Raw genomic sequence first — 22,877 nt, forward strand, 5'->3', positions numbered from 1 at the left:
TCCAGCGGGGAGTGAGACAGGGAGAAGAACAGCGGGCAGTGCGCATTCTCGCTTGTGGCGAACAGATCCACCTCCGCTCTCCCGTAGCGGGTCCAAATCATCCACACCGACTCGCTGTTCAACCTCCACTCTCCTTGAGGAATCCCCTTCCTCGAAAGCATGTCCGCCCCGCGGTTCAGGAGACCGGGGATGTGCGCTGCTCTGATGGAGAGAAAGTGACGGTTCGCCCATAGCAGGAGATCCGCTGCTTGCTTGTACAAAGCCCTGGAACGTACGCCTCCTTGGTGATTTATGTACGAGACCACAGACATGTTGTCGGTGCGAATCAGTACCTGTCGCTGTTCCAGCTGCGGCTAAAAACCCTTTAGAGCTAAGAACACTGCTTCCAGCTCCAAGCGGTTTATGTGCCACCGGCTCTGGGGTTCTGACCACAGCCCCGAAGCCGGCATGCCCTCGCACACTGCTCCCCAGCCGCGAGTCGATGCATCCGTCGTGACCACAACGCACAACGTCACCAAGCCCAGGGGAACCCCCCGGCTGAAGAGATCTGGGTTGTGCCACAGCCTCAGAGCTTCGATGCAGCCGCGGGAGACCGCGATGCGCAAACGGCCGAAAGTCCACGCCGTCCAAGGGACTCGAGATTTCAACCATAATTGCAGGGGGCGCATGTGTAGTAAGCCCAGGTGACATACCGCTGCAGCAGACGCCATGAGCCCCAGCAGCCTCTGAAATTCCTTCAAGTGAACAGAGCTGCCCAGTCTCAAATGGCGCAGGGATGACAAAATGGCCGCCAAGCGCTCCCGAGAGCGGCGGGCTCTCATCTCCACCGAGTCGAAGCACACTCCCAGATATGTCATAGCGGCTTTAGCGGCTTGGTCGTTGGATGCGCCGGCGAGTGTGTGAGTGGCGGCTCTGCACTGCTCTGAGGCGAGGCGAGCGCCACCGCACTGACTGAGTGAGGAGGAAATAGCTCTTCTTGTGATAATATATGCATTTTTATTGAATGAACATCCAACACACAAACGTTTGAAAACATGAACTTGTGGCGCTTGGGAGCCGGGCCGCTCACACACTCTCCTCCTCTCTTCAGACCGTCAGGATTACGGCTTAGCCGCCGGCGGCGGCAGGCGAGAGTCACGTCGCGGACTCCTCTGCTGGCCGTGCCGTTTCCTCCCAGGACCCCATGCCTTCCTCCGGAAATCCGGCGAGGAGATGTAACGTTAGCCGTCACCGCTGTGGTCGCTGGCCTGGGGTTATCCCTCTGCTGGTAAGAGCCAGGTGCCGATGAGGATCTGGATCTCACCGTCTGCTGCTGGAAAGCGCACCTCGGCATTGCTGTCCGGCTGATCGGACTCCGATCCCGCCCAATCCTCCCTCTCCGAGGCCGAGATGGACATCGAGTCATCCCCCTCCTCCTGGCTAAAGGATACAAACTCTGCGATGTTGGAAGGAGGGCGGAAGCAGTCCTCGGGGAGTGAGACTGGGGAATGGAGTGACCGTTGGGGTTGGTGGAACGACAAGACGACGCTCCCGTCACCGGGAGGGCCCAAAGGATACAAACTCTGCGATGTTGGAAGGAGGGCGGAAGCAGTCCCCGGGGAGTGAGACTGGGGAATGGAGTGACCGTTGGGGTTGGTGGAACGACAAGACGACGCTCCCGTCACCGGGAGGGCCCACCAGCGGCGGGTCCGCAGCACGTGGGCCGGAAGGTCCGCACAATGCCCGCAGTTGGACTCGTCCAGCGCTGCCTCGGCGTGGGCCAGTCCCAGGCAGGCGACGCAGCAGTCATGCTGATCCGGCGGCTCTATCGGTCCCATGCAGATCTTGCAGATTGTTGCCATAGTGAATTCAACAGGTGAAGTAGAAGATTCTGACGTAATTGTCGCGTGCACCGCATTTTATACTGCCTCTCGAGCTCGTCAGTATTGCATGCGATTTGCATACTTCGCGTCAATTGGCCAGACATTTGGACTGGCGGGAGCCAATAGGACTTCAGGAAAGGTTGGAAGGGAAGGAGTTCCCGTAACAGAGAAATATCTCTGTGATGTCTCGTGAAAGCTCGAGAGGGAACCATTACTAGTATATACTGTATACATTCTACAAACTAGATTATTTTATTTTTTCCCCCTCAGAAAACAGGACAACTTTTTCATATGTTTGACTTTTTAAAAATGTTGAAATTCATCTATAACTGGATTAAACTGTAATAAAATTCAGTTGGCAACTTATTCTGCTCAGGGAAATTCAGGAGTGTGTAAAAATGAAAAATTTTCAATTCAGAGTCAGCATTTTATAAATATTAATTATTGCGCAGCATTCATGTTAGCAACGGTAATTTAAAAAGATCATAGCTTGCTCTAAATGTTATAATGTGAACTAGTCCTATGGCAGCCCTTTTATGTTTGAGTGACCTAGAGGGGGAGAAAGAAACATTTGCTGGGGGAGGTAAGGTTGAAGTGGTTGATCAGCTGTCAAAGAGACAGGCTGAGGTCTTCATTGCAGAAATGGGGGAAAGAAAGGTGTGATATGGTGTTCTTCTTGTAGCAATGTCATGTAGGAGGTCACACAACATCAGTTTAGCAGAATGAACCACTGATTAGGGTCTGGGTCTGGGTCGCTGCAAAAGATCTTTGACAGTGGCCCAAAATATAATTCTGCTGTGTACTTGCAAACATAGTTGACAAGAAGGTGCAGAATATAGTAAATTAAATTCAAAATGTTTGTTTACCATGTATCCTTTTGCTGTTTAAAGCAGGTTCTAGCCTCTATATATTTTCCTTAAAGCTCAATTAAATGAATAAAGGGACCCCCTTTAGTAAAATGTGACCACGGGGACAAATCCTAGATTTTGAGTAGATACAAATCTCCTTCACTTCACAGGACTCAATCTAGGCTTTATGAATCCATAGCTCTTCTGAATGACTTTTTCCTATGCAGTCAGCGGAGATGATATATGCGGGATTTAATTCATTAGACATTGATGTCCCCAGCTCCAACCCCACTTTTTTTGGCATAGGCTTTAAACATCTTGACTCGTATATACATCCAAAATGGGGCTCTGCCAGTGTTTCATGTCCACATTTTGTTTTGAGGTTTGGAAAGTTTCAGACTTGTCCGGAGCCTCTCCAGTGCTGAGATATCTTGTAAACAGGCTTTACAAAAACCAGCTCCGTTTCTCCACCAGGAACCCAAGCTGCACATCAGATGCTCAGTGAAGAGGTTTTGATGTGAGATGCATCAAGCACAACGTGCTTTTAGAAAAGACAGATCCATTTGGCTTGTATGTGCTGGAGATGATCCAGAAATATGACTTAATTTGTCTCCAGCACGACACTCAAAATAGCTTGCAGACAATTTAAGACTGTTATTTAGTGCTGCCATGTTATAAATAAATAACTTTTATATTTGATTTAAAACCTTTATGTGGCGTTGATTTTGTGACGCTTTTTAATGTGTGGTTTGTCAGTACAGTGCTTCATAATTTGATGTTGGGTTTTATGCTTCCAGATTGGCTGTGGGAGATCCATCAGCTTGTCTTCCTATTGTGAGCTTTGCCTTCACGTCCTTTTCCCCCTCACTCACAGATCACCTGGTTGATTATGGCGTGGAACTAACCGGATTGAGTGATTTACGATTTATTGAGAATGTTTACAAGGTGAATTGCATTACCTTATATACTACTATATATTATTTTTTATTATGTAGCTTATTATGTATTATACATCCTTTTAACTGAACTTTGACTTAAATAATTTGAACACAAATTTAAGCCAAAAATTTATTTATTTATTCATTTTTTTCACCTGCTGAACGCAAAATAACATATTTTTAAAGAATGTTGGTAACCAAACAGTTTTGGTGTCCATTGACAAAAAGAAACACAGGAAAACATTGTTTCAAAATACTTTTATATTCCACAGAAAAAGAAATGAAGACTTAATGTTGACACAATTTTCATTTGTGAACTATCCCTTTAAAATATATTCATCCCATTCATGCTTTAGGGTCAGAGCTATTGGATAATTTTTATTTGAAATCAACTACAGATCTTTATTAGCATGCATTTTTTGCACCCCCTTTAATTGGACTTTTATAAACTGTTTGTAATTTCTTTCGAGAGCTAGTGGTTTTAAGGAATTGGTTGTTTTAAATGGATCAAAGTGGTTGTAGCTGCTTTGTCTCATTCGTGAGGACAGAAAGTTAATTTTTGAGGTCAAACTACATAGAGTTTAGAACTATGAACGAATGTTTTTCACTCCGCCTTTAATGAGGTGGATTTCTTTTTGAAAAAGCAATTTCACATGTAATGAAATTTACAAAGCCAGGCTTTGTGTTGGCTGTCCTAATAGCCTTATTTATTGGCACTGTCCCTGATCTGGGAGGATTTCACCCCACATCAGAAATGCAGGTCTCTCTGTGATTCACAGCATCTGTATCTCTATTCTCCAGCAAAGCATTCAGATGTTCAACTGGCAGCTCTTCTCCACCAAGTCTTGAGTAATGGCAATTCTCTGCTCATGTCTCTCTCCTGCAGTGAGAGAAGAAAAAAAGGAGGCTGGCCTTCATGTTGGTCCAAGTCTGATCTCAGATTAACTCAAAGCCGATTCTGTATGTTTAGCCGTGGGACTGAAGTGCTGCTCTGTCTTTCGGCACTTCCTCCTGTTCATTGACCATTCATGCAGTTCTAAAAGAGATCTGGCCTTCATCCCAGGATAATGTGCAGCTCACATGAAATATTCTGGGGGATATTAGTGGTCCCATCATATTACCTTGAGGACCTTGGTGGCATTTAACAGGAAAGCAGTGTTTAGCAGTTTTGTCATATTTTTTTCCACTCGTCATTTTCCCTTTGTGCTACAGCTCACTGTTTACATCTGGCTTATTCCTGTGATTAGTCTTGGTGGTTCCTCTGGAGTACCTCCTGAACCAGAAATTCTACAAATCTAAAATTGTAATCCACTTAGGGGATAATTTCCTTCCAATTCTTTCAATACATTAAACCCCGTAATAAACCATTTATTTTATCACTGTTTTTTTTTTTGTTGTATCTGCATTTTCATGGGAAAATCTTTTAAAATATAGGTCTTGCGGGATGTTTTCAGCTATAAGCCACTGTTAACCAAACAGCAGTTTCTTCAGTTTGGCTTTACTGAGAGGAAAGTCATCATTCTCTGTGATATAATTGGCCTTGTTCTCAACAAACACAAAGAACTCACTAAAGAGAGCAAGGTATCTGAAAGATTTACCCACGTACAGTTTTTCTTATATAGAGATATGGTACCATTTCAATTATTGGCCTATATTTATTTATTTGTTGGTTAGTTTGTTTGTTTGATATGGTTTATTTTCATTTTAGTGTTTTTTAATCTATTTAGATATAATATTGCAAATATATAATATCAGACATTTATTGGTTATTGGCCATATTTTAGGAAAATATATGATCAACTTGTGAATTATATTATATAATAATATATATATTATAATATAATATAATATAATATTAGTAGACACATTGTTTGTTCTGTTTTCTTACAGCATGTTAGTAAGCCAAAGAGAAGGCCTCATTTTAAGAGCTGCACTAAAAATGAGATTTCTTCTGCTGAGAGTAACTCACTGGAGTTAACAGCCCTGACAGTAAGTGATTTGATAATAATAATAATCATTATTATTATGATTATCATTATTATTATTATAGCTGTTTCCCTCTCTCTTAGGTACCTCAGAAGCAGCCACTGGTAGAAAGGCATCTTGGCAGCGTCTCAGCACCAGCTCCTCAAAAGCTCCTCAGAAGAGCAGCCACAGCAGGATGAGGAAACAGAAAAGAGGGGCTTAGACTGCGAGCGTTTTGAGGACTCCTCTCAAACTGCAGAGTCAATTGTGAGAATGCGCATCCTGCAACACATTTACACGGAGAGAGGTGCATGACAATCAACTAGTCGAGCATTATTTTTTCAAATATTTTTTAACCTAAATAGCTTTGGGGGAGTCATTTTTTTTTAGAACTCAACTACACAATTACTCAAAATGCCAGTTCCTAGTACAAAGAATCTTCTTCAAAGTTCTGAACTTGTTCAATCCAATCTAATGCACATGCTGTCTTGTTAGGAGTGGGTTTTGTTGAGCCGGCTGAGGGGCGTAGAATCAAGTCTTCTGGAGAGTGTTGGCAGACTGGAGCAGCGATTGGCCCTTATGGAACGCAGGATACATGCACTGGAGAAAAGCTTGGCTGGCAAGATTATCATTGAGAGCAACCAGTGGGAGAACTTGGGAGAGTCGTGTGCTGCTGCTGGAGACCAGGCAGGCATTGACCTCAGCACAGGTACAGGAGATTGACATCTGTTCGGAGGTTTGGAACTGTAAATTTTAATTTCTATTGCAATTGTGGCAAAATGCTGCTTTCTCCCAAAACTCACTTTGATGATCAAGCTTGCGTTTCGTGGTGAAAAGCAGTGACATTCTCCAGCGCAGATACACATGCACTAGCAAAGCTCTCACATGTGTTAGTTTCAAAAATGGGAAATTCATTTGGAAAGTACAGTATTTTAGGAAGACTGCAAACTGTTTAAAGCATATGAGCGTGTTATTTTAGGATTTGTTTTATAAAACGGATAGTTCCGGTCCTTGATTCTGATTGGCTTTCACGTTTGTGTGTTGCTTGGCAAACACTTTGTTGCAACCACACCTGATTCTGAGGAACTGCATTGTTTGGCGGAAGAATAATGTTTTTATTAATATCATTATACTTTATTTGCTCTGTTTTATTTTGTGAAACCTTACTACGTATATGGAATAACCATTTTATAAAAGCAATAAGCCCCGTGAAGCCGTGGTTTACAGTGAATTTATAACAGCTAAGGGGCGTTGTTAGAACCCCCTTAGCTGTTATAAATATAAATATAAGAATATAAATATAAACCACGGCTTCTTGGGGCTTATTGCTTTATTAATGACAAGTTGACATTGCAAAAGTAATGCATATCAGACGAGTTAATGTGTTTTGTGGTGCTTACAAAAAGTTTTTACAAAGTTTTTCTCTCTATTTCTGTAGGGCCTAAGTTCAGGAGATGGTGTCCTCAGCACAGACAATGGTAGATTCAAAGAGGGCACAGGTATGTGGCAACATTTTAGTTTTAAAATTGTAGTAATTTAAAGAATCTGTTTGATTTCTTTTTTTTCCATTTGTATCTGTGTTAAAGTATCTGTGAGTGGCGTTTCTACGGTGATTCATCCACCATCTGACATCAGTGATAATGGGCACACTCCAGGCAGTTCTCCTCTGACAGCTCCCCAGGTGACTAGCCATCCATCCATCCACCAAATTTTCAAGATAAGTTTGTTTAATAACGGCTACAGTCTTTTTTCTTCTTCCTGTTTCTTAGAATTTTAAAGAAAGGCTGGACAGAATAGTTCACATGTAAGTATTATTTTTTTTATAAATAGTTTAGCATTTCTCTTGAAGGGTTGTGTTTTGGGTGTGATAAAGAAAAATGGTCACTTAGACAAAGGATTGCACATCAATACATTGTTTTTTTTTCTGTCCCATTTCAGGATAAAGGATACATCTAACATTCTGCAAAACATAGAACCCACAATGTAAATTTATTCTTAGTCCAGAGAAACGTATTTTAAAGGAATTAAATTTGTCATTAAAAAAATTAACAAATTTTCATATTGTTCCAAAATAAGTGTAGCAAAGACTTACTGATAAACAGACCAAAATTGTAATTCTTTAAAAGTATTTCCCAATACAATATGGTGGCAACTGTATTTCGAATAAATCGAATATATACTTTTTATTAGTCTTCACTGGTTCTTGTGTCATAACAAAAATTATTTTTTGAAAACTCGCGTATTTGATTGTGAGTTTTCAGAAGTGGCAGATTGAGGTAAAACCCCTACATTTCAGTCTGTTCTACACACAAAGGTTTTTATTATTATTATTATTATTAATACATTTGTCAATTTGGGAATTTTGTGAATTGTATGAGAAAAAGTTGTGTGAAGGGTTCCACTGGGGGGAAAAACAACAACAACGTAGAAGACGGTGAGGGTAAGTACATTTTATTTATTTTTTTAAATATTTTTTTTGATAGAACAGTGTTTTAATATGCCCTCCTACTGATTCTACAGTTGTAAGTTGTAAGTAATAAGTGTCTTGTCCTCTAGATGTCACTGCTACCCATGTAAAACCTAATGGTAAATTACTTTATAGCGTCCTCTGAAGTCAGTTTTCTGTATTGCACCCTGTCCTGAATGCTGCATCAGTCCATTGCCACACAACAGTTGTGCATTCACTTGAATGTTAGATAAAGTAAAATGTGTAATGACTGGATGATGTTTTTGTGCATTAATAATAATGCCATGTATTTGTTATTGAACTATTCTTTCTTTAGTACATGCTCCAAAATAGATAAATAATTCTGTAGTTTATTTAGAATTCCCTCCTGTCCAGTTAGGTTATGACACGCTTATGTAAGTAACTGGGATACTACAATCATTCCAAAATTCCCAAATGTGTTTTTCCCCCACTACATAGCCACCATTTAGGTGCCATACTGGGTTTAGTCGGATGTATGTCATTTTTCTACAATGTATATAAAAATTGTGGCTCTGTGGTGCTATTGAAACAGTGCTTTGTTTGTTTGAGCATCCTGAATAGTTTATGGCATAGGCTTAACCAATGGCTTGAGTTTTGGATGTGACTCTGTGTTTGGGAAACTTAATGATTTTTTTCTGTTTGCTGTTTTGGTAGCACAGAAATGCTTCACCTGAGAAACCTTCTCCTGTTCTCATCCAGGGCCATTTTCCCACCTATTTTCCTTTTACCTGGAGTTAAATGTTGTACTTTAGGCAACAATGATCACAGCAAGGGATCAGAAAGGGAATTGCAGTGAATTTCCAACTTATGGGTCGCTGTTAGCAGAATTCAAGAATCCTCGACTCCTGATATTGGACAAACTTGCAATGTATTTTTCAGAAACAGCTGCCAGACCATGTTATTAATATTTGATAGTAGGGTTGCAAAGGGGTGGAAAATTTCTGGAATGTTTCCGAAATTTAATGGAAATGTTCCACTTTTTTGCAACCTTATTTGGTAGTAATCTGAGGACATTTCTGAGGTCAGGTGACCTTTGGATGGGCTCTTGGTGTTGGGCGTCATTGTACAAGATATCACATTTATCAGATTTCAGTTTGTGTAAAAAAAAACTTGAAAGATCTGGCTTTGACCTAGCAATGTCTCAAAACAAGACATCAGAGATCTGACTTGTTGGTCTCACAGGACAGCTTTACTCTTCTCTTATTTCTTTTTCTGTACGAGGCAATGATGTAAAACTGTTTTTCATCAGTGGATTTTCTCTCTGCAGTTGACAACACAGAGTGGGTCACTGACCTCTGTTCGTTCTTCCAGACATTCCCTTCAGTGCCCTATGTACTGCAGACACTATGAGAATCACTCTGAGAACAATTGGACACAAAGCATTCATGGAGAGGAAATGAAAGTTCAGATGACCTCTGTAATTATGTTGAAGGAGAGTGTGTGCATGTGTTTGTGTGGTTGGTCAACAGAGCATGCCTGTGACTGTCTTGTACGTATGTTTGGGGTGTGTGTGTGTGTGTGTGTGTGTGCGCATGTATTGAATAGGAGTCTGAGTTGGGAGAGATGCTCAGACAGATTGTTTGGGAACTGATGTGTGTCTGTCCGAACAGCTGGAGCTCACTAAACTGAAGGGGTTGCATATTGTCTCCACTAGACACAGGGTTTTGCTGATGTCTGCATATGGGTCAGTGATGTCTTTTTAGTATTATTATTGAAAAAAAATTTTTAATGCAATGTTTTAAATTGTAATTATTTTTTTTAAATACCACTAAAATTTTCACTTAATTTATAAATGTCAATTTTCTGAGCTAAAATTAATCTTAATAAGGTATATGTATTGTATATTATATAATCTTTATAAGTTTATAAGTATATATATATATATATATATATATATATTAATATCTGAAAACAACTTTTAAATCCAAACATTTCAAGAACTTGGCAGACAACTACATGTCTAAAAGTTTTGTTCATGTTCATATATGTCATTGACTCATATCCTGACCTTGCTAGATAACATCATAACTTGGGCCCCAGAAACCCCCTGTGGAATCAACAGGCCTCTGGCAGGGGCCAGATGTGAGTGGAAAAATTTTTTTATAAATATATATATATATATATATATATATATATATATATAAATATATATATGTGTGTTTTAATATCTGAAAACAACTTTTAAATCCAAACATTTCAAGAACTTGGCAGACAACTACATGTCTAAAAGTTTTGTTCATGTTCATATATGTCATTGACTCATATCCTGACCTTGCTAGATAACATCATAACTTGGGCCCCAGAAACCCCCTGTGGAATCAACAGGCCTCTGGCAGGGGCCAGATGTGAGTGGAAAAATTTGCTTTGCTCTCCTTGAGACTGCATGCAGGTTTTCTCAGTAGTTGCATCTTGCGGGAGTATAGACGTTACAGTTGTTTGTTTATTTTATTTGTGTATGTATGTACTTTATTATTATTAATATTATTATTAAATCAGTCCAACTAGAAACAACACAGTTTTTAATGAGTTTATACAGCGAATGCTTTGAGAATAAAATAAATCTGGATTTGTTGGATTGAAAGAGCCACTTAGTAGCAAGTTAATTTGATATATTAGAAATACATTTAAAGTTTTTCTTTTCTTTGTTTTCTGTACATTTCAAATGTGGACTTTACCTACTATTCAAAAGTTTAGGGTCATTTTGTTTTCTTTTTAAGAAATTATGATTTAGCAAAGACTCATCAAATTGCTCAAAAGTGACAATTAATACATTTATAATGTTAGGAATGCTATATTATTTCTAATAAATTCAAATAAATTATTTTGAACTTTCTATTCAACTAAGAATCCTGAAGAAACTGTGTTACAGTTTCCACAAAAATATTAAGCAGCACAACTGTTTTCTACATAGATAATAATAATAATAATTCTTAAGCAGCAAATCAGCATATTAGAATGATTTCTGTAGAATCATGCACTGAAGACTGGAGTAATGGCTGGAGTAAATTGCATTTTAAAATGTTCAAATAGAAAAGTTATTTTAATTGTAATAATATAAAAAAAATGTTTTTGGTGATCATAAAACGCTTCTTTCATAAAAGGCTTCTTTCAAAAGCAATATAAACCCACATTTTTGTGAGACTAGAGCACATGATCTCATAATTTTATTTTATTTGGCTCAATAAATCTCCATTCCATATCATCAACTTCTGCAGTCAGTTTGTTTAGTCAAAACTTAAGAGCACAGGTACAGGCAGCGCACCTAATTTGAAATCCGCTCTAATAAATAAAGAAAATAAAGTGTATACAATTAGTCTTTTAAACTGGTAAGTTTGTTTTACTTTTTGACTTTAACTGGATAGTTTGGAGCTGGACCATGATGTAATGTGTTGCAATGATGGCTCCTAGATTGCAATAATAAACCTGCACAGGTCTTTATTTAAAAAAAAAAGGAGAGAGTGAATGAAAGATGAGAGCAGGGATCCATTCATAATGAATGTGTCATTAGGTTTTGTTGATTGGCCATTGAACGCACGGCTCTGTTGCTCTAGTGCTGCTGTAATCCCCTGTTCTCATTAATCATTGTCCTGAAAGAGGGGTGGGGGAGATGAGAGAAACGACTTGAAGTGGGTGAGAGTGAACACTTTTTGCATTCCTCCTCTTTCTTAAAGCGTGTATGTTTATGCAAGCTCCCCTCATTCCATTTCACCAGCCTGGCCATTCCAGATCCCTCCACATTAGGTTCATTTTCACTCCTAATTAGCAGGACCTCATGCATGTCTATGAACTCTTTACCTTCCTGATTAGTTTGTCGCGGCCATGCAGGCATCTGCACCTCTTGAGCAGCACAAGGCTAATTGAGCTAATCACTCAAGTTAATGAGAGTATTTTTAAAGGTTGGAGGGCATAAGCAAATGAGATGAAGAGAGTGAAATGAGAAAGAGATATAATTAGAATCACAGATGAGTTTACTTATGATGTCCTTGACTTTCAGCTATATAAAGCTGTATTTTGGTTCTGAAATACATTTTTTATAAGTTAAAAGCTACCCAGTTAACAGGGAACATTCGTATAATGTTCAAGGTTCTCTCAGAGCCATGAAAAAAACGTTCTTCCAGTAAAATCAGTAAAACATTTGTTCAAAGTTATCTCATTTTTAATAGCCTTCTCAAAAGTTAGCACAAAATACATCATTCATGAAAGTTATTTTCTGAAATGTTTTAGTTGGACATTCGTCTAACATTTTTAATGTTACTACTATGTTTCAGAACATTTAGAGAACATTCCAAAATATCGTTCCCATATTATATGCAAAATGATCAAATGTAAAGTTCCCTTAACCTTTAATATAACATTCACATAACCAAGAAAAACATTGTTCAGAGAACAATCAAAAACAACATTTTCAGAATTTAATGAGATTTTAATGCGAGTATTTATTGTGAGACATTTTCAGTATTAATGTAGTATATTTGCAAGAACATTTACAATATTAATAATATCAAGCTAATTTCATTACATTTTTTATGTAGCCTTATGGGCTAAATATTTGTTCTCTGGGAGGCTCTTTTGCTAACCCCTTAAATTGGCGTTCATTGTATTTCATAGTTTTGTTCCGAAAATAATTTCCTCCGAGTTCCTTGATTACAAATTTACACCACTCTCAATGCTTATTTTTTTTGCCAATAGGAGGCGAGTTATTATCCTTGGCCAGCCACCAAGACCTCATTGCCTGCCAGTCAAAACAGTTTTCACATGCTCATGGGAAGCCCTACAATAACATCTTATCATTAGAAACGAGCACATAGGCAAGTATTTGGGCCCCTTGGCTCCCCTGATGTAAAAGATTAGTTTGTCGCGGCCATGCAGGCATCTGCACCTCTTGAGCAGCACAAGGCTAATTGAGCTAATCACTCAAGTTAATGAGAGTATTTTTAAAGGTTGGAGGGCATAAGCAAATGAGATGAAGAGAGTGAAATGAGAAAGAGATATAATTAGAATCACAGATGAGTTTACTTATGATGTCCTTGACTTTCAGCTATATAAAGCTGTATTTTGGTTCTGAAATACATTTTTTATAAGTTAAAAGCTACCCAGTTAACAGGGAACATTCGTATAATGTTCAAGGTTCTCTCAGAGCCATGAAAAAAACGTTCTTCCAGTAAAATCAGTAAAACATTTGTTCAAAGTTATCTCATTTTTAATAGCCTTCTCAAAAGTTAGCACAAAATACATCATTCATGAAAGTTATTTTCTGAAATGTTTTAGTTGGACATTCGTCTAACATTTTTAATGTTACTACTATGTTTCAGAACATTTAGAGAACATTCCAAAATATCGTTCCCATATTATATGCAAAATGATCAAATGTAAAGTTCCCTTAACCTTTAATATAACATTCACATAACCAAGAAAAACATTGTTCAGAGAACAATCAAAAACAACATTTTCAGAATTTAATGAGATTTTAATGCGAGTATTTATTGTGAGACATTTTCAGTATTAATGTAGTATATTTGCAAGAACATTTACAATATTAATAATATCAAGCTAATTTCATTACATTTTTTATGTAGCCTTATGGGCTAAATATTTGTTCTCTGGGAGGCTCTTTTGCTAACCCCTTAAATTGGCGTTCATTGTATTTCATAGTTTTGTTCCGAAAATAATTTCCTCCGAGTTCCTTGATTACAAATTTACACCACTCTCAATGCTTATTTTTTTGCCAATAGGAGGCGAGTTATTATCCTTGGCCAGCCACCAAGACCTCATTGCCTGCCAGTCAAAACATTTTCACATGCTCATGGGAAGCCCTACAATAACATCTTATCATTAGACGAAGTACATAGGCAAGTATTTGGGCCCCTTGGCTCCCCTGATGTAAAATAAACATAGGGGTTCTCAGTAAACCTGCGAGCTGATTGAGTCTCAAGTCCTTAGCAACACCAGTGGGAATGTACACAGTGATACTTTCCACAAGTTGCTCTCTATATACGTCTCATTCTGTGCAAATCGTCTTTCAGATGTCAAGCTTTTGTCTTCAGTTTTAAGATCTGAGATCAACTCAAAATGCCCTGTTCAGATGTCAGGCTGCTCATGCAGTATTTGGCAATGTGTGTAAAAGCAGCAGAGTTTACAATGCCTACAGACACAATCCCAAGAGACCGTCCCTGTTGTGTTTACATTGAAGATATCTCCTGTATGCACTACTGGAACTGGCAGAAAATAGAATATTGTGTTCGATTTTCCCACCATAGTCCGTAAAGAATATATGAACTAAACACCTCTTGCTTATCTTAGATTTGTCTGCCTTTCTGCCAACAATAATGACATGTTTGCACATTTCCTCTTCCCTCTGACAAGGGAGGACACTTTTGGGTCATCTAGATTTTTGCTTCTTAGAAATCATGTATATGTTTGTTCAGCTACTTTGTGACTTTTCATCTAAAACCTCTTAAACTGATTTTGATTTTCTTTTTTTTCAGACTTTGGTTTTTATTAACTAAATAGTATAGGGAAAATAGTATTCATGTCCTATAACTGTTTAATTTCAAGCCACAGATGGCACATAATTTTGAGATTTTAAGTTACTATTACCTCAGAAGACCTCAGATGATGCCAACCCTCAGACAACATACACAACTACCAAATTTTGCTATAAGTTTGATTGCAACATATAATCATTGCCATTAATAGTGTTCACCGTCTGTTTGATTAAATGACATTAACTAAGTACTAACTACTAAATATAATGTAGAAACTTACATTTTCTGTAAAGCTGCTTTGCAACGATTTGCATCATGAAAAGCACTGTACACATAAACTTGAATTGAATTGAATATTACCAATACATTTCGGTCACACTTTATTTTAAGGTTAAATTCTTGCTATTATCAAACAATAACTACGACATTTGCCTCAATAAACTATTTACTGCTTATAATAGATAGTAAGGTAGTGTATTGGGGATGTAAATTATGGTCATGCAGAATATGTGCTTAATAAATACTAGTAAACAGCCAATATGTTAATAAGAGGCATGCTTACAAGCAACTAGACAATAGTAAGATTTGGTTTCTAAAGTGTTGCCTAATTTTTAGTATTAATACACTCTTAAAAATAAAGGTGCTTCACGATGCCATATAAGAACCTTTTTGTCTAAATGGTTCCATAAAGAACCTTTAACATCTGAAGAACCATTCTGTATCACAAAAGGTTCTTTGTGGCGAAAGAAGGTTCTTCAGATTATAAAAAGGTAAGAAAGAGATGGTTCTTTAAAGAACCTTTGACTGAATGGTTCTTTGTGGAACCAAAAATGGTTCTTCTATGGCATCGCTTGAAGAACCTTTTGAAGCACCTTTATTTTTAAGAGTGTAGTCAGCATTAATTTAATGATATGACTGGAAAGTGATCCAAATACAGAATAATCAAAATTATCTGAAGAAAGTAAAAGTAAGTAAATCAAATATGAAATAATCAAACACTGAAATACTAATTGCATATATTTTAATATAATTAAAAATAATAAGTACTACAACGATTGTTGACTTTATGGTGAATCACTTTGTGTAAGTCGCTTTGGAAAAAAGCATCTGTTAAATGCATAAATGTATATTAGAAAAAAAAAATATATAATATAAATGTATGTTTCTGGAGCCAAGTTCAACCTTTATTTATTTATATATTTATTGTTTGTTTGTTTGCTAAATAGTATTTCATTATTAAAATGCACTACTTCATTGAGCAAAACTTACTGTATCAAATCTGTGAGACCAAACTTTTTTCCAGGAAGTTGCAATACTTTGCTAAGGACTGAGGCATGCTTGCTACTGAAATTGAGGAAAGTTTTTTGCTTTATAGGAGCACCATTAACTCTTGAATGATTCAAAACCAGCAGTTAACTGGCTCTTATTATATTCCTTTTCTGATCCTTTCCTGTCCTACAGATTGCTTCATACTGTGCCAAGATGCTTCCAGTGACAACTGAACTAGAAACTTCTATTAACTGGACGGGTGACGTACAAGGGAGTGAGACATTCCAGAGACGTACCATTTAATCTTAGGCGTAGGGATGTCTTTTATCACAGCTTTTAGCTTTCCTTTGTTGCAAATACTCAAGTCTATTTTTGTTTGACCTCAATTTTAATACATTTTGTCAAGGTCAGATTTGGATTTGGAAACTAAAAAGGCCTGTCAGATATTTGATTGTTGCAAATAGTCAAGTCTGTTTTTGTTTTACCAGTTTTAATAGGTTTTGTCAAGGTCAGATTTGGATTTGGAAACTAAAAAGGCCTGTCCAATATTTCATTCAGACCAGGGCCAACTTGACCTGATAAAAAAGGAGGTGAAGCATTGTGACTCATTTCAATTTCTATCCATCAATATATATTTCTGTATGGGTTGTTACCCAAAGATGAAGAGCTTGAAAAGAGTCCGCACATTCAAACATTAAAGCATCACAAGCGAGATGAGAACAATATATGCAATTTACTGAATAAAACAAGGCAAACGTTTCGGTCACATGTTGACCATTTTCAATGCCAAGCTAACAGTGTTAGAACTAGAAGCCATCTTAATTTAAGGAATCACATGATAATTAAAGAGATCACATGATCAATCAGGACACACACAGAGAGAAAAATAAAAAAAGCCACAATGTGTGTATATGTAGAGCAATGGATAATTTACATCAAATTAGAGAACAATGGTTGTCTGTTGGAGTTAACAAAAGTACTGTTCATAAAAAACAAGACAATTTAAGTTCTTCTGTTAATCCCTTCGGATATACACAGTCCATATAATAGATCCACTTAGCTTCACATTGTAACAGTCTTTTGTTAGAATCACCACCTCTTCTTGAACTGAACAATCTCTGAATACCTGTAAATCTCATATCACTAAGTTTATGGTCAGCATCCACAAAATGTCTGGCTACAGGAGAATGAATGTCCATCCTTCTAATAGAGCTCCTGTGCTCGTTGATACGGGTCTTTAATTGACGATTAGTCTTGCCAATATACTGTAGACCACATGGGCATGAAATAAGATAAATAACAAAAGACGATGAACAAGTGATAGTCTCTAATTTTGAATGTTTTCTTAGTGGTGGTGCTAGTGAAATAATCCGTTTTAATTGCATTTTCACAAGCTGAACATGGGAAGAAGCCAGTGGAATGATCCAAAGTCACTTATTTGTTCTCCTTAATGAAGGTATTTGAACTGACTAGATGATCTCTTATGTTACGTCCCCTATAATATGAAAAAAGGGGAGGCTCCTTCAAGATTCTGTATCCAATATAATCAGCTCTCAGAACATGCCAGTGTTTATTGATGATAGACTTTAGTGTCTGACTATGAACAGTGAAAGTTGTTATATAAAAAGTATTAAGCATGTAGTGCAAAATGAATTACTAATGTATATAAACTAGAAATAAAAATAAAATAAGGGATTAGAAATTTATAGAAGCAAGATATACAGCTAAGTAATATAATACAGTAATTTGGCCTAATATAATGTAGATGTGCTGGAAACATCAGATCAGGGCAGGTTGAGTGTTTTCTCTTCTATGGTGACAGGCAGACACATATTGAGCAGCAAACACACAGCAGTTATTCTGTTCTCCTAACAGATACGGCAGTTTCTCCTGGTTGACTGAAGCTCTGGATCAGCTGAGGGAGGGGCTTGCTTTCTTTGCTTATCTCTTGGTATTGCAGGGCTTTATAATGATATGATTGGGGGTCACTGAGCTTCAGATGTTTCCAGAATTTAATTGCCCTTTTTTGTATTTTTATGATTAGAGGATATTTGCCTAATTCTGCCCTGCATGCGTTATTTGTTGTGTGCCGGTGCACGTGTAGTATATTTTTACAGAGTTCTGCATGCAGGGTCTCAATCGGGTGTTTTTCCCATTTGGTGAAATCTTGATTTGGATTTGTCAGTGGACCCCACACCTCACTGCCATAGAGTGCAATGGGTTCAATTACTGATTCTAATATTTTCAGCCAAATTCTAATGGGGATTTTTATAGGACATTGCCGTTTGATGGCGTAGAAGGCCCTGCATGCTTTATCTTTCAGTTCATTCGTAGCATGATTAAAGTTTCCCGTGGATGTGATTTTCAAACCCAGGTAGTTATAGTGTGATGTGTGTGTGTGTGTGTGTTATCTGCTGACTGTCAGGGCCCAGGTCTGGCAGTATTCCTCTAGCAGGTCCAGGTTCTGCTGTAAAGCGTGTTGAGTGGGAGACAGCAGAACCAGATCATCTGCATACAGCAGGCATCTGATCTGTGAGTTGTGTAGGGTGAGGCCAGGGGCTGCAGATCGCTCCAGACTGCTCGCCAGTTCATTGATGTAAATGTTAAATAACATTGGGCTTAAGCAGCAGCCCTGTCTCACTCCACGCTCCTGGGAAAGATACCTCGTACGTTTGGTGCTGATTTTTACGCCACATTTACTTTCAGTGTACATTGATTTGATAAGGTCATAGGTTTTACCTCCTATGCCACTTTCAATAAGTTTGTAGAATAGTCCTTGGTGCCAAATTGAGTCAAAAGCTTTTTTAAAGTCAATAAAGCATGCATATATTTTACCTTTATCTTGGTCAACATGTTTTTCAATTAGAGTATGTAATGTATAGATGTGATAAAATATACAAGGATCTAACTTAAGGATGTGTTCATGTCCCATAAAGGTGATGCCTGTTTGAAGAATGCCATTTGGTGGCATAGAAACCATTTTACTTGAATTGCTTAATACGTTTTCATGGTTTTCAATGTTTGAGGCATATTGAAACAGCTGTACTTAAATACTTTTATGTTGGACTAATTTCAGTTACATTTACATCTTAGGCTATGTAGTTTTAATTTTAATGTATTTATTTATTTTAGATTTTTATTGTATTAACAGCTCAGCTGTATGTGGACACTTTGAGTAGAAATGCATATTGCAATTTTTTGTTTTGTTTTTGCAAATAAAACTCCCATAGTCCATAACTAGTTTTAAGTTATTTTAATGTATAAATTCAGTTAAATCATCAAACATTTGTATGACTTGACAGTGACTTGCTTGACCCAAGCTACGACTTGATTTGAAATGCTTGACAAAAGCAGTGACTTGACTTGACTTGACTTGCTTGATTCTCACAAAAATTGACTTGGACTTGCTTGAGACTTAAAGGTTAAGACTTGAGACTTACTTGTGACTTGCACATGTGTTACTTACTCCCACCTCTGAATATAATAATAGTGTATAAAAACACTAGTAGGAGTTTTGAATCTTTATTAGGACCTGATACCCAATAGTACAGCGAAAGTGAAGTGCTATATAATGTAAAGAAATGTTGTTAGAACACGGCACTGTCCAGATGTACTCAGTATGACGCAACAGCTGCATCACAGTGTATATGAATTAGACACAGTTTTAACAAGATTTAACTTTTTTCCACAGAATTTTCTTTGGATTTGACCAGCAATTTCTTTTGCTTTTCTAGCATGGTTTCTCAGCAAAACAAGCTGGGAGCTTAGATGTTTCGGAAAATAATTTAATGGTTCTTCGTCCATAAATCACTGTAAGGCATCTATTACACAGGGAAGTGTTTTCAAGAGCAGATCCTTTTGAGCAGGAACTCGTACATCTTAAACACACACTAAAAAAGCCTTTTTAAAAATCTAAGTCTGTCTCTTTCTATGTATTTGAATTTATGTATGATTTACAGTATGAAAGTGTGTGAATGTATATGTTACTAAATTACGTTGTTTGGTTTTTGACCTAACAGCCATCTAATTTGTCCTGAGGGGGTCACTCACTCACTCACTCACTCACTCACTCACTCACTCACTCACTCACTCACTCACTCACTCACTCACTCACTCACTCACTCACTCACTCACTCACTCACTCACTCACTCACTCACTCACTCACTCACTCACTCACTCACTCACTCACTCACTCACTCACTCACTCACACACACACACACACACACACACACACACACACACACACACACACACACACACACACACAGACAGAGATTAATGTACATTATAAACAGGTGCAAGGTTTGTGTGATTCAATTATTAATATTTTTTTCTTGTTGTTGTTATTCTTTTGTTAAAAAGGAAGGATCTAACTTAAGGATGTGTTCATGTCCCATAAAGGTGATGCCTGTTTGAAGAATGCCATTTGGTGGCATAGAAACCATTTTACTTGAATTGCTTAATACGTTTTCATGGTTTTCAATGTTTGAGGCATATTGAAACAGCTGTACTTAAATACTTTTATGTTGGACTAATTTCAGTTACATTTACATCTTAGGCTATGTAGTTTTAATTTTAATGTATTTATTTATTTTAGATTTTTATTGTATTAACAGCTCAGCTGTATGTGGACACTTTGAGTAGAAATGCATATTGCAATTTTTTGTTTTGTTTTTGCAAATAAAACTCCCATAGTCCATAACTAGTTTTAAGTTATTTTAATGTATAAATTCCTAATTTCAGTTACATTTACATCTTAGGCTATGTAGTTTTAATTTTAATGTATTTATTTATTTTAGATTTTTATTGTATTAACAGCTCAGCTGTATGTGGACACTTTGAGTAGAAATGCATATTGCAATTTTTTGTTTTGTTTTTGCAAATAAAACTCCCATAGTCCATAACTAGTTTTAAGTTATTTTAATGTATAAATTCAGTTAAATCATCAAACATTTGTATGACTTGACAGTGACTTGCTTGACCCAAGCTACGACTTGATTTGAAATGCTTGACAAAAGCAGTGACTTGACTTGACTTGACTTGCTTGATTCTCACAAAAATTGACTTGGACTTGCTTGAGACTTAAAGGTTAAGACTTGAGACTTACTTGTGACTTGCACATGTGTTACTTACTCCCACCTCTGAATATAATAATAGTGTATAAAAACACTAGTAGGAGTTTTGAATCTTTATTAGGACCTGATACCCAATAGTACAGCGAAAGTGAAGTGCTATATAATGTAAAGAAATGTTGTTAGAACACGGCACTGTCCAGATGTACTCAGTATGACGCAACAGCTGCATCACAGTGTATATGAATTAGACACAGTTTTAACAAGATTTAACTTTTTTCCACAGAATTTTCTTTGGATTTGACCAGCAATTTCTTTTGCTTTTCTAGCATGGTTTCTCAGCAAAACAAGCTGGGAGCTTAGATGTTTCGGAAAATAATTTAATGGTTCTTCGTCCATAAATCACTGTAAGGCATCTATTACACAGGGAAGTGTTTTCAAGAGCAGATCCTTTTGAGCAGGAACTCGTACATCTTAAACACACACTAAAAAAGCCTTTTTAAAAATCTAAGTCTGTCTCTTTCTATGTATTTGAATTTATGTATGATTTACAGTATGAAAGTGTGTGAATGTATATGTTACTAAATTACGTTGTTTGGTTTTTGACCTAACAGCCATCTAATTTGTCCTGAGGGGGGCATCAATAAACTATCAACACGCTGTCAAAGATAACAAATTTATTTGTGTAAAATAACTTGCATAATCCCGGATTACTGGGTTGTGTCAGATTACACTTGTCAACCAAAATAACGGACTGAGCCACAAAATTCACACTCTCAATCACTGTTTAATTAGAATGATAAAATAATAATTCATGTATTTATTTATAGTAATAACAATAATGTGTCCAAGACAGGATTAGACCAAATGCATGTTAAATCTGCTGGTCTTCTTCTTGAAGTATTGCATTTGTGACCAAAAGCTGAACATTTGCAGAGATCACACACAAACTGCCAGAGACACAAGGAAGCACTCAACCTCTCTCCTTTCTCAGAACTATTACTCATGGAGGAGTTCCAAAACACTCCAGTGGAAGAATATTTCTGTTGCTTTCTAGCAAGTCTGTTTGATTGTACATTGATTGCCATAGTGAACATGAGTTATATGCACAAGGGTCAGGAAATGACCAAGGCTTTGGGCAAAAATACCAGTGAAAGCTCTGCAGGCACTATAATGAGCTGTCTTACATGTGTGTGTATTCACTGTGTAAGCAGTGCATGCTAATATAAAGTGTTTTTTCCTGGGGGGAAAGTAAAATAATATCTGAAGACACATGTAGAAAACAATAGAACATTGTAATTGAATCAATTTTAGTGTGATAGACAATACGAAGCTGTACAAACTAACAAAGAATACTTTTCAAAATGTTTTTGAGTAGAGCATTTTTTTATGAGCATTCATTATTATTCTTTTTTAACAGCTGTAACTGACCAGAAATTATTTCGGTTAATTAAGTTGAACTACCACCACATGCATGCAAAAACAGCCTCTGAATCAACAGCCAATTCCAATAAGCATATATTGCCTCGTCATGAAATAATTTTTGATAAACAGCGAGGCATGTCCTTCAACACACTCTTCATTTCATGTCACAACTTCCTGCCTACAATGAGCTAAGCGAGCTGCATATCTTTCAGCTGAGGTACTACTAGTGATTAACAAAGCTTTCTCATCTGTTTAACCTGTACTCAAACCCCACCCAAGCTTTCTCAGGGCCTTTTGTGTGACCTTAATGACCTGGCTCATCTGGTCTCCTCTCACTTCAGTTACTGATAAAAGTGTGTCAGTGTTTTCTCTGCCTGTTTCCCTTGTTGAGAAGACCAGCAGCCTATGTATACAACAAGTTTGCAGAGATGCTAATTTATGTTTACATTAATTATTATAATAGGTATCATGAATGAACATGTATATATAACTTATGATAACTGTGTTACGGTATACATAGAAA

At 37.3% G+C, this 22,877-nt stretch overlaps 1 pseudogene; it reads left to right on the top strand.

Moving 5' to 3' along the window:
* Nucleotides 1–7,743, top strand: part of LOC107550786 (centrosomal protein of 44 kDa-like) — a 10,267-nt pseudogene extending 2,524 nt beyond the window's left edge.
* Nucleotides 7,744–22,877: the final 15,134 nt, after the last annotated feature.

The sequence above is a fragment of the Sinocyclocheilus grahami genome, unplaced genomic scaffold (genome assembly GCF_001515645.1).
Source record: "Sinocyclocheilus grahami isolate Dianchi unplaced genomic scaffold, SAMN03320097.WGS_v1.1 scaffold17.1, whole genome shotgun sequence".
Classification (NCBI taxonomy): Eukaryota; Metazoa; Chordata; class Actinopteri; order Cypriniformes; family Cyprinidae; genus Sinocyclocheilus; species Sinocyclocheilus grahami.